This window comes from Dasypus novemcinctus, chromosome 13 (genome assembly GCF_030445035.2).
Source record: "Dasypus novemcinctus isolate mDasNov1 chromosome 13, mDasNov1.1.hap2, whole genome shotgun sequence".
NCBI classification, from domain to species: Eukaryota; Metazoa; Chordata; class Mammalia; order Cingulata; family Dasypodidae; genus Dasypus; species Dasypus novemcinctus.
In genome coordinates, this window is record NC_080685.1 from 79,967,688 (window position 1) to 79,980,148 (window position 12,461).

Below are 12,461 nucleotides of genomic sequence, written 5' to 3' on the forward strand. Positions count from 1 at the left end.
AGCCAGAAGTCAACAGAACATGGAAAAAAGAAGAGGATATTGCCAAGTGACAGAAAAGCCAAGGAACCCCAAAGACTGCCAATCAGGCAGATGATCCCAAACACTAGGAAGAAGCAAACCTTCTAACATCTGAAATCATGAGTCAATAAATTCCCTTTGTTAAGTCAAACCATTGTATCGTATTTAGCAGTGAGGAAGTTAAAACAAAGGGGTTAAAAAATAGCTGTTAACATTGAGATGACCTAAATGTTGAAAGTATCAAAGACTTAAAGTAGCTACTGTAGGTATGATCAATGAGATAAAGGAAAGAATTCTAGTAATAAATAAAAAGAGAAAAATCTCAGTAGATTTTTAGAAAATATTTTTAAGTCAAATTTTAAAAATCTGAAAAGTAGTCATTGTGCATGCAGGAGATGACAGAGGAAAGAGTAAGTGAACTTGATATTAGATAAATACAATTTATTCAATTTGAGAAACAAAGAAAAATAGTAGAGAAAGGAGCAGAGCCTCACAGACTTGTAGAACCACATAGTGTAATTGGATTACCAGGAGGAGAGAAAATAATAAAAAATAGATCAGAAAAATATTTGCAGGAATAAAGGCTGAATACTTCCCAAATTTTGTGAAAGATATAAATTTATAGATTCAATGAGAACAGCAATCCCCAAACAAGATAAATAAAAACAAAATCATGTTCAGTAACATAGTAGTCAAACTAATGAAACCTAAAGGTAAAAAGAAAATCTCAAAAACAGCTAAATAAAAAATAGTCATTTGACCAAGGACTTTTTATCACAAATCATGGAAACCAGATGACAGTAGAATAATAGACTAAAATGCTACTACATGGCTGAATCTTGAAAACATTATGCTCAGGGAAATTAGCAAGACACAGCTGGACAAAATTGTATGATATCGCATACAAAATGACTAAAAATAGAAAATTTGCAGAGTGAGAAAACATATTAGAGGTCACTAAGGCAGGGGAGCTAGGTGGGGCAGGAAAAGGGAAGTATTTGTTTTTAAAAAATGTGAAAGGATTTCAAAGAGTTCACTACAAAATGGGCAGAGTACTTGAATGATGCTCCAAAGGAGATGTACAAATGGCCAAAAAGCACATGAAAAGATGCTTAATCTCAATAGCCATTAGAGAAGGATAAAGCAAAACCACAATGAGATATCAAGTCACACCCACTAGAATGACTATTATATAAAAATGCTAGAATGACAATTAAAAAAAAACAATAGAAAATAACAAATGGTGGCAAGGATAAGGATAAATGGAAATCTTAGGGCATTGTTGGTGGGTATGTGAAATGTTACAGCCACCATGGAAAGCAGTTTGGTAATTCTTATAAAACATTAAACATTAAACTACCATAAATAGCAATTAACAATCCCACTTTGATGTAGGTACATAAAAGATTGAAAATGGATGTTCTTACAAAAAATGTTCATAGCAGTATTACCATGATAGCCAAAAGGTGGAAACAATCCAAATGTTCCCAGTAAACAACAGATAAACAAAATGTAGTATATATATGTAACAGAATATTATTCAGCCCTAAAAACTGAATGAAGTTCTGATACATGCTACAACATGGATGAACCTTGAAAATTTCATGTTGAATGAAATAAGTAGATGCAAAGGAACCAATATTGTATGAGTCTTCTAATAAGAAATAGCTAGAATATTAAAATCCATAGATAGAAATAGCAGCACTACAGCAGCGGAAACAGAGATTGAGAGGTCAAAAATTTTCTTGTTGGGGCTTTTTGTGCATATTATTATTATTATTATTATTATTATTATTATTGCAAAAAGGAAAATGCTCTAATAATAGTTGAAGTGATAAATGCACAGCTATATGATTTTATCAAATACCATAGATTGCACAATTTGAATGAATTGTATACCTAATCAATATGTATCAATAAAAATGACTTGTTAAGAAAAAATTCATGGAGACAGAAAGTAGCACACAGATTACCAGAAGCAGGGAAGAAGGTAGGAGGGTAAGTTAATGCATAGTGGTTGTAAGGTTGAGGTGATGGGAAATTTTTAGTAAAGAATGGTGGTAAGAGAAGAGTAACACAACATGGTGAGTGTGATTATTCCCCTGAAATGTATGCTCAGGAGTGGTTGAGATAGTAAAGTTCATGTTGTACATGTTTTCACAATTTAAAAAAGAGAAAGAGATTAAAGGGGTAATAACAATTAAATGATCATGAACTGGTTCTATTAATGAATGAGAAAGTAACTAAAAGAACATTTTTGGGAATATGAAAAATAATAGAAGCATAGACTCTATGTTTTCTTTCTTTTTTATTTCATTTTTTAAAAAGATACTTAGATTACATAAACGTTACATAAAAAATAAGAGGGGATTCCTATACCCTGTTCCTTACACCTCCCACATTTTCCCACAAAAACAACATCCTTCATTAGTGTGGTACATTTGTTGTAGCTGATGAACACATTCTTAAATAGAACAGCAAATATCCCCTGAGTACAGGGGCAATGATTAGTGAAGGAGGATGGTCCATTGACAGGACCTTGCTATTGTAAACTTTATTTAATTTAAAGTTGATAACTCTACTTAAAGTGGCTACATAAGTGAATATCCTTTTTCTTAGGAAGTATACATATAACTATTAAGTGCCCACGGTATGTGAGGTAAATAATCTACTCTCAAAGGTTTAGACAATTGAGAGAGAGATAGAAAGATAGATAAATGGATAGAGAGAATTATACAGCAATGCAAAGCAATGTGGCTGTATAATTAAAACTCTGTGGATGTGCAATATCTCTTGGAAAGTATGTTGGAGTTTTCTGCATGGGTTTTTTTATTATTTTTGTAATTGTCTTGTAAGTTTAAATTTATTTAAAAATAAAAAAGGTTTGTAAAAAATTAGTGGGATTTAGCTAAGGCAACATAAAACTACTTTTCCTGCTATATACTGCCTTCAAAGCTTATATTGAAAATAAGCTTATGGCTCTTCAACTGGACGGCAGAAAAAGAGGAGCAAAATAAAACTAATGTAAGTAAAAGGAATGAAATAATAATAGTAGGAGTTGAAATTAATTAAATAGAAACTGACAAACCATAAAGAAAATAGCCAAAATTTGGTTCTTGGAAAAGATAAACAAAATTAAAACATGCCCTCCCTAGAAAAATCAAGAAAAAAGGGGGTTAAAACACAAATGATCAATATGAGGAATGAAAGAAAAGTAATCACCATAGGACTACAGATAATTAAAAATATAAAAAAGGATCTTATGGGCCACAACCAGCAAGATGGTGGCAGAGTAAGGAGCTCTTAGAGTCAGCTCCTGTTACAGGGCCATTAGTAAACACCCAGAGCTATCTGGAGCTAGCTGCAGCACCTGTTTGGGGGCTCTAGGAGGCCAGAAGAGCATCCTGCCATATCCTTGAAGGAAAGGAAGGAGGAAACTGCACATCTGCAGAGAAGACTCTATATAGAGCGCTCCATGCCACGGAGGCCAGTGCCCATCCTCACTGGGGGCACACGTTGCCTCAGGAGCTGTTCTGCGGCTGGAATTAAAAGCTCCACTTTCCAAAAATGGGGGAGGAAGAGATGGTTGGGCAATAACTTTAGCTACTGATGAATAAATTCAGTGGACTAAAGTATAATCCTGGAAACAGCTAAAGTTTGACCCTGTCCAAGTCAGAAAGAAGCTGGGAGCTGCCACTGTAACTCCGCACCTGGCACAAGGGGAAGCTGAGCTGACTGAAAATCCCAGTGCTGGTGGGGACCGGCTTCTTTCCATCCAGATCATATTGCAGCTCTAATCTAGGCCCCAGTGCCCCCTCCAGCAGGGAGGAAGTTGCAGGCACCTGCACCAGCTTGTCCAGGAAATTACTGGCCAAGGCACAGAGGCCTGTGATTATCCTACTCTGACAGCACAAGCCACCCCAGGAGCTGTTCTGTGGCTGGAATTAGGAGCTGCATTTCCTAAAAACAAGGAAGGAGGAGAGGGTTGACTGCTGATTTCAGCTACTGATTGGTAGACTAGGCTAACTAAGATATAACCCTGGGAACAGCTGGGGTGTGAATCTGCAAGGCTGGAAAAAGGCCAGTGGCCGCCATTTTGACTCTGCCTGAGGAGCAGCCAGGATGACTGAAAATCATAGTGACAGTAGGAACCAAATTCTTTCACCCAGATCCACCTGCAGCCTGAGCATAGGCTTCAGTCCTGCCTCTTCCAGGAAGGGGGCCTGCAGACCCTCTACAGCCTATCCAGGTAAATGTGGTAACTTTGGCTGGAACTGACTGAAAATTGAACGTCTACAGGGGTAACTGTGGTCATCCTGGACCCGCACTGCATAGACTGCTGACCATACCTGAAGCTCAGTCCCTATCCCAGATCCCAGACAGGGGAGAAAAGGGTGTGAATCCTCATCAGTCTCTATGGGGAACTATAGTCTAGGCCTGCATGACTTGGATTATTCCACACACCTGTGACTCTGTCCCTACCCCTGCTAAAGGAGAAAGTTGAGAGAAGCTTCCTCGGTCCCAGGTACAATGAGGGAAGCTTGAGCCTCCACAGCTATAGGGCCAATTACAACCTTGGCTACTATTGCACAACCAGCAAGGGAGAAAGGTCAGGAAACCATAAATTAAAAAGAAAAACTGCACTCAGAATAAACATTCTAGTAATCCAATGCCAAGACACCAACAAAAAATTACATTCCACTCCAAAAATCAGGAAGATATAGCCCAGTTAAAGGAAGAAGCCTCCACATGACATAAAGGAGTTGAGACAACTAATCACAGATGTTCAAACAAATCTCCTTAATAAATTCAATGACATGGCTAAAGAGATTAAGGATATTAAGAAGACACTGGATGAGCACAAAGAAGAATTTGAAAGCATATATAGAAAAATAGCAGATCTTATGAGAATGAAAGGTGCAATCAATGAAATTTTTAAAAATTGGAATCATGTAATAGCAGATTTGAGGAGGCAGAACTAAGAATTGGTGAGCTTGAAGAAATGGCCTCTGAAAGAGAACATACAAAACAACAGATGAAGAAAAGAATAGAAAAACTGAACAAGATTCAGGGAACTAAATGACAGCAAAAGGCATGCAAATATATGTGTCACGGGTGCCCCAGAAGGAGAAGAGAAGGGGAAAGGGGCAGAAAGAATATTTGAAGAAATAATGGTAGAAAATTTCCCAACCCTATTGAAGGACATAGATATCCATGTCCCAAGAAGCACAATGCAACCCCATCTGAAAAAAATCCAAATAGACCAACTCCAAGACACATACTTATCAGAATGTCAAATGCCAAAGACAAAAAGAGAATTCTGAGACAAGCAATGCATAACACATAAAGGTTATCCAATAAGATTAAGTGCTAATTTCCCACCAGAAACCACAGAGGCAAGAAGACAGTAGTCTGATATATTTAAAATGCTACAAGAGAAAAACTTCCAACCAAGAAACTTATATCCAGCAAGACCGTCTTTCAAAAATGAGGGCGAGATTAGGATATTCACAGATAAACAGAAACTGAGAGAATTTCTATGCAAGAGACAAGAATTTCAGGAAATACTGAAGGATATGCTAGAGCCTGAAAAGAAAAGACCAGAGAGAGGGGCCTGAAAGAGAGGGTACAAATTAAGATTATATCAATAAAAGTAACTAAAAGTGTCAAAGGAGTGGTGAAAATAAAATATGACAGAAAAAACTCAAATAGTTAGGAATAAACTTAACCAACAATATAAAGCACTTGTATTCAGAAAATGGCAAATGTTAAAAGAAATAAAAAAAGGCCTAAGTAACTGGAAGAACATTCCATGCTCATAGATTAGAAGACTAAATATCATTAAGATGTCAATTCTACTCAAATTGATAAACAGATTCAATGCAATCCTGATAAAAATCCACCAGCATTAAAAAAAAAAATTGAAAACACAATCGTCAAATTTATTTGGAAGGGTAAGTGTTCCTGAATAGACAGAAACATCATAAAAAGGAAAAGTGAATCCTCATCTCCAGACTTTAAATCATATTACCTAGCTATAGTGGTGAAAACAGCATGGTACTGGCATAAAGACAGATACGTAGGCCAATGGAACCAAATTTATGATTTAGAAACAGACCCTCACATTTATGGTTAAGTGATATTTGACTAGCCTGTCAAACCCACACAGCTCAGGCAGAACATTCCATTCAACAAATGGTGCTGAAAGAATTGGATATTAGTAGCCAAAAGAAGGACAGAGGACCCCTATCTCACACCTTATCCAAAAATTATCTCAAAATGGATCAAAAACCAAAAACCAAAAGAACCATAAAACTTCTAGAAGAAATTGTAGGAAAATATCTTCAAAGCTTGGTGGAAGGTGGTGGATTCTTAAAGGAGATAAGAGGAGGACTGAGATGGACTACTGATGTTTAATGTATGTAGAAGTTTTAATTAGCTTTACTGTAAAAGTGTGGAAATGTATAGAGTGGATGTTAACACATAGTGAGTAACAGCTAGTTTATTAATGGGGATGTGGCTGAAAATGGTAGTCTAGGTATGTAAATACCAATTGGCAGAATGATAGAGAATAATCTAGTAACTGAATAGCACAGTAAACCAAGAGGTGGATGAGAATTGTGGTCAATGGTACAGATGTAAGAGTGTCCTTTGTGAGCTAGAGCAAATGCGCATCACTACCGCAGGGTGCTGGGAATGTGGAGAAGCATGGGAAAAATACAGCTGGAGTGACCTATGGACTGTGTTTAGCAGTAATAATATAATATTCTTGCATTTCTGTGAAAGATGTACTGTGTGGGTAATGAGATAGTATGGAAAATGTGAGCCAAATGTACACTATGGACATGGTAACAATCTATTATCTTGTTTGTAGCAATTGTTCCACCACAGTGCAGGGTGTAGATGGAGGGTGTTGTTTGGGAATTTGCACAAGTGCATGATTGATTTTTAAGTTTACAACTTCTGTCAGAAAAAAAAAATATTAAAAAATATAATAGTGTGGGTTGGGGGAAAAACACGCCAAATGTAAGATAAGAACTATGATTAGTTAAGATTTTGACAATATTCTTTCATAATTTATAAGAAACATCTCACAACAATGCCAGGTGTTGGTGGAAGGTTGATGTATGGGACCCCTGTATGATATTATGCATCTTTGCTTTGTACATTCACAACTTTTACTATACACTTGTTTATGTATGTTCATATATAAATGATATAAAGATAATAATAATAGGGTTGGTTGGGGGAAAAGTACTTTGGTTAGTAGTAATATTTTGACAATGCTCTTTAATTATTAGTTTAAAAGGTTTAACAACAATGTAAGTTATTGGTAGTAGGGTGAATTATGAGAGTCCTGTATGATATATGCTTGTTTTGTAAGTTCACAATGATTATTATACACTTATTGTTTATGTATGTTTATGTATGAGTGATATACTTCAACAAATTATTTTTAAAAAAGGATCTTTATTATTACAAAGTCAATAAAAAAAAATAAAAAAAATAAAAATCTCTGCAAAAAAAAAAAGGATCTTATGAACTATCACTTGCTGTTAGGGAAATCACTGATACCTGTTAAGTTATAAGTGATTTCCCTAAAACCCAGACCTCACCTACCCCCAGCTCTTTCTCCCAGTAAGTCACAAACACTTCCTACAGGGCCATCCTATCCTCAGGCCTTCCAGTACCCCCTCCTCCTTTTCTTTGGTGAGCCTTTCCACAACCTGGGGGAGATGTTAAATCTAAATGGAAAGGCCCAGTGTGGGCATTCAGCAGGTCTCTGGTCTTGGCTCCCCCTCCCGACAGGAAACTCAGCCCACAGTATGCAGCCTCCTGAAATGCCCCAACACAAGTTAAAATGTAACAAACCTCACAGGAGAACAATGTACCGATGGTATGATAGACTAATTTTCTCCAGGCTGTACAATTCCTTCCATCAGTAACATCATCAGACCCAATTTAAGTGCTTCATATGACACTAGCAGAGACTCGGCTATGAAATTTCTTTGTTCTGAGACGCATTATATTGCCTCTCATTTACTGGCCTCTTTCAGAATGCTACTTTGACTCTTCAGCCTACCACCACTGAAGACCCTCTCCTGTCTGTGAGTCCCAATAAATAAAGCCTATGTCTGATATCTTGCTGAGTGCATCCTTTGTTCTTGAGGCTGCTCCAACTCCCTGCCCTTCAGGATCGGGGTCGGAACAACCATCCAGGCTTTAAACTCAGACACCAGGAAAACACAGCCTGAGATGCTTACGAGAACAAGAATCCTCAGTGGTAGGGCTCTTTCCCTACAGTGGATAAAAACAATAGATTGGTCTCTCTTCTCTGATGTGAAGTGGGACATGTAGGCCACTATCTATGGACCCCAACCCAGAGCAGTTTTCAGCCACCCCAGTGACAGGTCATTGTGACTTCTTCCCCTGCTCTTTTGGACTTTGTGTTTTGTAATGTGACGAGGATATATGCCCTTTCTGGAGTCTTTATTCTTTGCAATAAAGGGATACTTTGCTGAAAGTTCCCATTGTTCCCTGAACCTGTGTTCCCATGACACACTGTTGTGGCAACTTACTTCACACCTGCCAAACATTTGACAGCTTAGGAAACATGGACAAGTTACTTGAAAAATACAATATATGTAAATCATAAGCAGATGAACAAACAAGCATTACAGCCATTTATCTAGTAAAGGAATTGAATTTATTTCCCAAATCTTTCACATCAAGAAAGCCTCAAGCTGAAATGATTCCACTGGTGGATTCGACCAGGCATTCAAAGAAGGAATAACAATAAACTTACATAAAATCTTTCAGATAGTAGAGAAGAAGGAACACATTTCAACTCATTTTATGGAGTCAGCATTACCCTAACACCTAGCGCAGACAAAGACATTACAAGAAAAGAAAATCATAGAAGTTTCCTTCATGAATATAGACACAAATCTTTGTTTGTTTGTTTTTTTCTAATTATTTATTTATTTTTAAAAGTTACATTAAAAAAAATGAGGTCCCATTCAACCCCACCGCCCCCACCCCCCACTCCCCCCATAGCAACACTCTCTCCCATCATCGTGACACATCCATTGTACCTGGTAAGTACAACTCTGAGCATCACTGCACCCCATAGTCAATGGTCCACATCATAGCCCAGACACTAATCTTTAAACAACTACAGCCAAATTGAATTCATCACTATATACTGATGATAACATATTAAATTCAAGGGTGTTTTATCCCAGAAATGAAAAGTTGGTTTAACATTTGAAAAATCATGGAAATGTAGAATATTGTGGTATAAAAGAGAAAAATATATGATTATTTCAATTGATACATAAAGTATCTAGGAAAATTCAAAAACCTTCATGACAGAAGTGTCAGCAACCTAAGAATAAAAAGAAACTTCATCAACTTGGTTAATGGTATCTGTGAAGAACCTATAAAAGAACCTATAGTTATACTAAATGATGAAATATTGATGACTTCTCCTCAAAAATAAGAAAGAAAGCAAGGATGCCAAGTCTATTCAATATTGTATTATGGAATTTCTAGCATTTAGAATAAAGCAAGAAATAGAGAGTAGAAATATTGAAAATGAAGAAGCCAATTTGCTTCTACTTGCAGATGACATGATTGTTTATACAAAAATCCTAAAGGACTCTACAAACTAACTGCTAGCTCTAATTAGCAAATTTAGCAAGATAAAAAAAAATGAGGCTAATATTAAAAATCCACTGTATTTTTATAAACTAGCAATAAATATTCGAGAAATGAAATTAAAAAACAAATCAATTTAAATAGTTCTAAAATATGTATAATTAAGTATAATTTTAACAAAATATGTGCAAGAGCTCTTGTAATGGTATAAAGAAATAATATTTGGTGCTTCATCTTGTCCAGCTTAGGCATAAGTTCTCCTTTTGAGTGACACCCCAACAGACCTGCTCTAGGCATAACCACAAGTAGCTAGGTCTGTACCTCCACACAGTTTGTATTAGAGCCGCCGTCAGCTTTTCCAAACAGCCTTGCCACTATGCCCTTTTATGCCATATAGTTTAAAACTGCCAATCCCCAGCATTTATAGGAAAGCCCTACTCATTTCCTGTGAGTCACAATAAAGGCAAGAGCCCAGGACAACTAATTAGACATAGTTTATTCAAAGTAAACTGTGTCTCAATAAAGGTGATAAAATATATTAGAGGAGGGACATAGTAAACCACAGGTAGAAATAACTGGGAAAAATGTTGCAAACAATGACTATAGTCTCACATCATCATACGACAATTTCTGAGATATAGGCAATAAACAAAATTATTGCTACATTTTAATATTATGTAGTCAGTATGAGGTACTAAAATTGGTAGTCTGGCTCTTTTGGTAGAACTATTTTGTGGGAAAAGCATGGGCTTCAAAAATGCAAATCCTGATCTCTGATCCTCCTTCCAGAGCTTAAAAAAGGTGTCAGTAGAAAACATTTTAAAAAGACAAAAGACTTGATTTATTTTTATTTTTGTAAAATGGTTGTAAGCATTCTCTATTCTTACTTCACTGGATCCTTGGTAATCTTTGATATGTACACCAGTGGATTCCTAAAACTTTCTCTTGGTGTCTGACAACATTCCCTTGGTTGTCCTTTAATCATCTGATCCCAAATTGAAGTTTTGCAGGCAGTACTTCTTTTTTCCTAGAGGAAATATCACCAGATGCAATATCTTCCCCTTCTCCTTCATTCAGTCAGTTCTTAAATATTATTGATTGCACTTTCAAAATATCCATTCAATAATTCCACTTCTCTCCAACCCACCATGATGTATCAACTTGGCTAGGTTATGGTGTCCAGTTGTTAGATCAAGCAAGCACTAACCTGATTGTGAAGTTATTTCATGGATTTAATCATCAGTAAGTTGATTGCATCTATGGGTGATTACATCTATAATCAACTAAAAATATTGCCTTGAACAATGAGATGTCTTATTGCTGTGTATACAAGACTGTGGTTTATCTCCTATATACGAGATTGTGGTATAAATGAGATTGGGCTTGGAAAGGCACTGAAGGTACAAGTTGAAAGAGGAAGTGACCCAAATGCTAATGGCTCCCTCTTCTGCTGCTTTATCTTCTCTTTCCCATCCTGCAGCTATGGTCTCGGGGAGTTCCCTAAGATCTGTTAACTGAGGATGAGAAGACTTGGGTCTGGATTGCAGACAGTTCTGCATGATATATCACTATCACTTCAAAGTGGACAGCTTTCTGGGAAACACATGAAGGACAATTCTAAAGGGAAATCCTCCCAGTGGGCAGAACTTTGAGCATTGCATCTGGTTGATCGATTTGTTTAGAAGGAGAAATGGCCAGAGGTGCATTTGTATACTGATTCATGGGCTGAGGCCAATGGTTTGGTTGGATATTGTCAGGGACTTGGAAGGAAAAAGATTGAAAAATTGGTGACAAAAGAATCTGTGGAAGAGGTATGTGGATAGAGCTTTCTGAGTGGGCAAAAAAACATGAAAGCATTTGCATCCCATGTGAATGCTCACCGAGGGTAACTTCAGCAGAGGAGGATTTTAATTATCAAATGTATATGATGACCTGTTCAGTGAATAACAGTCAGCCTCTTTCCTAGCTAGATCTGTCATTGCCCAGTGGTCTCAGGAAAAAAGTGGCCATAGTGGTAGGAACTGAGGTTATGCATGGGCTCAGCAACATGGGCTTCCACTCACCAAGGCCATCCTGGCTTTATTCACTGCTGAGTGCCCAGTCTGTCAGCAGCAGAGACCAACATTCAGTTACACTATTCCCCAAGGTGATCATCCTGCTACCTGGTGGCAGATTGATTACAATGGACCACTCCCATCATGGAAGGGGCAGTGTTTTATTCTAACTGGATTAGATAAATGCTCTGATATGGGTTTGCCTTTCTGCACACAAAGCTTCTGCCAAAATTATCATCTGTGGACTTAGGGAATGCCATATCCACTCTATGATATTCCACTACAGCATTGCTTTTGACTAAGGAACCCAGTGCACAGCAAGGAAGTTTGGGAATGGCAACATGCTTGAAATTCAATGGTCTTACTATATTTCCCATCATCCTGAAGCAGCGGGATTGAAAGAATGGTGGAATGGCCTTTTGACAATATTCAATTGAGGTGCCAACTGGGTGCAAATACCTTGCAGAACTGGGGCAATGTTCTCCAGGAGGCTGTGTTGTGCTCTAAGTCAACATCCACTCTCTGGTGCCAGGCTTCATGGGTTCAGGAATCAAGAGGTGGAAATGGCATTGGCACCACAGGCTGGAAAAAATGTTTGCTTGTTGCCCCATAACCATAAGCTGTTAGTTCCATAAGGAGGACTACTTCCATGAGGAGACACGAAAATGATTTCTTTGAACTGCAAGTCCAGACTGCCACCTGGCAACTTTGGGATCCTAATGCCTCTGA

At 37.4% G+C, this 12,461-nt stretch overlaps 1 protein-coding gene across 14 annotated transcripts in view; it reads right to left on the reverse strand.

Annotated features, from left to right (window-relative positions):
* KCNT2 (potassium sodium-activated channel subfamily T member 2) overlaps positions 1–12,461 on the reverse strand; it is a 452,321-nt gene that overhangs the window by 204,837 nt on the left and 235,023 nt on the right. The window lies entirely within an intron of this gene.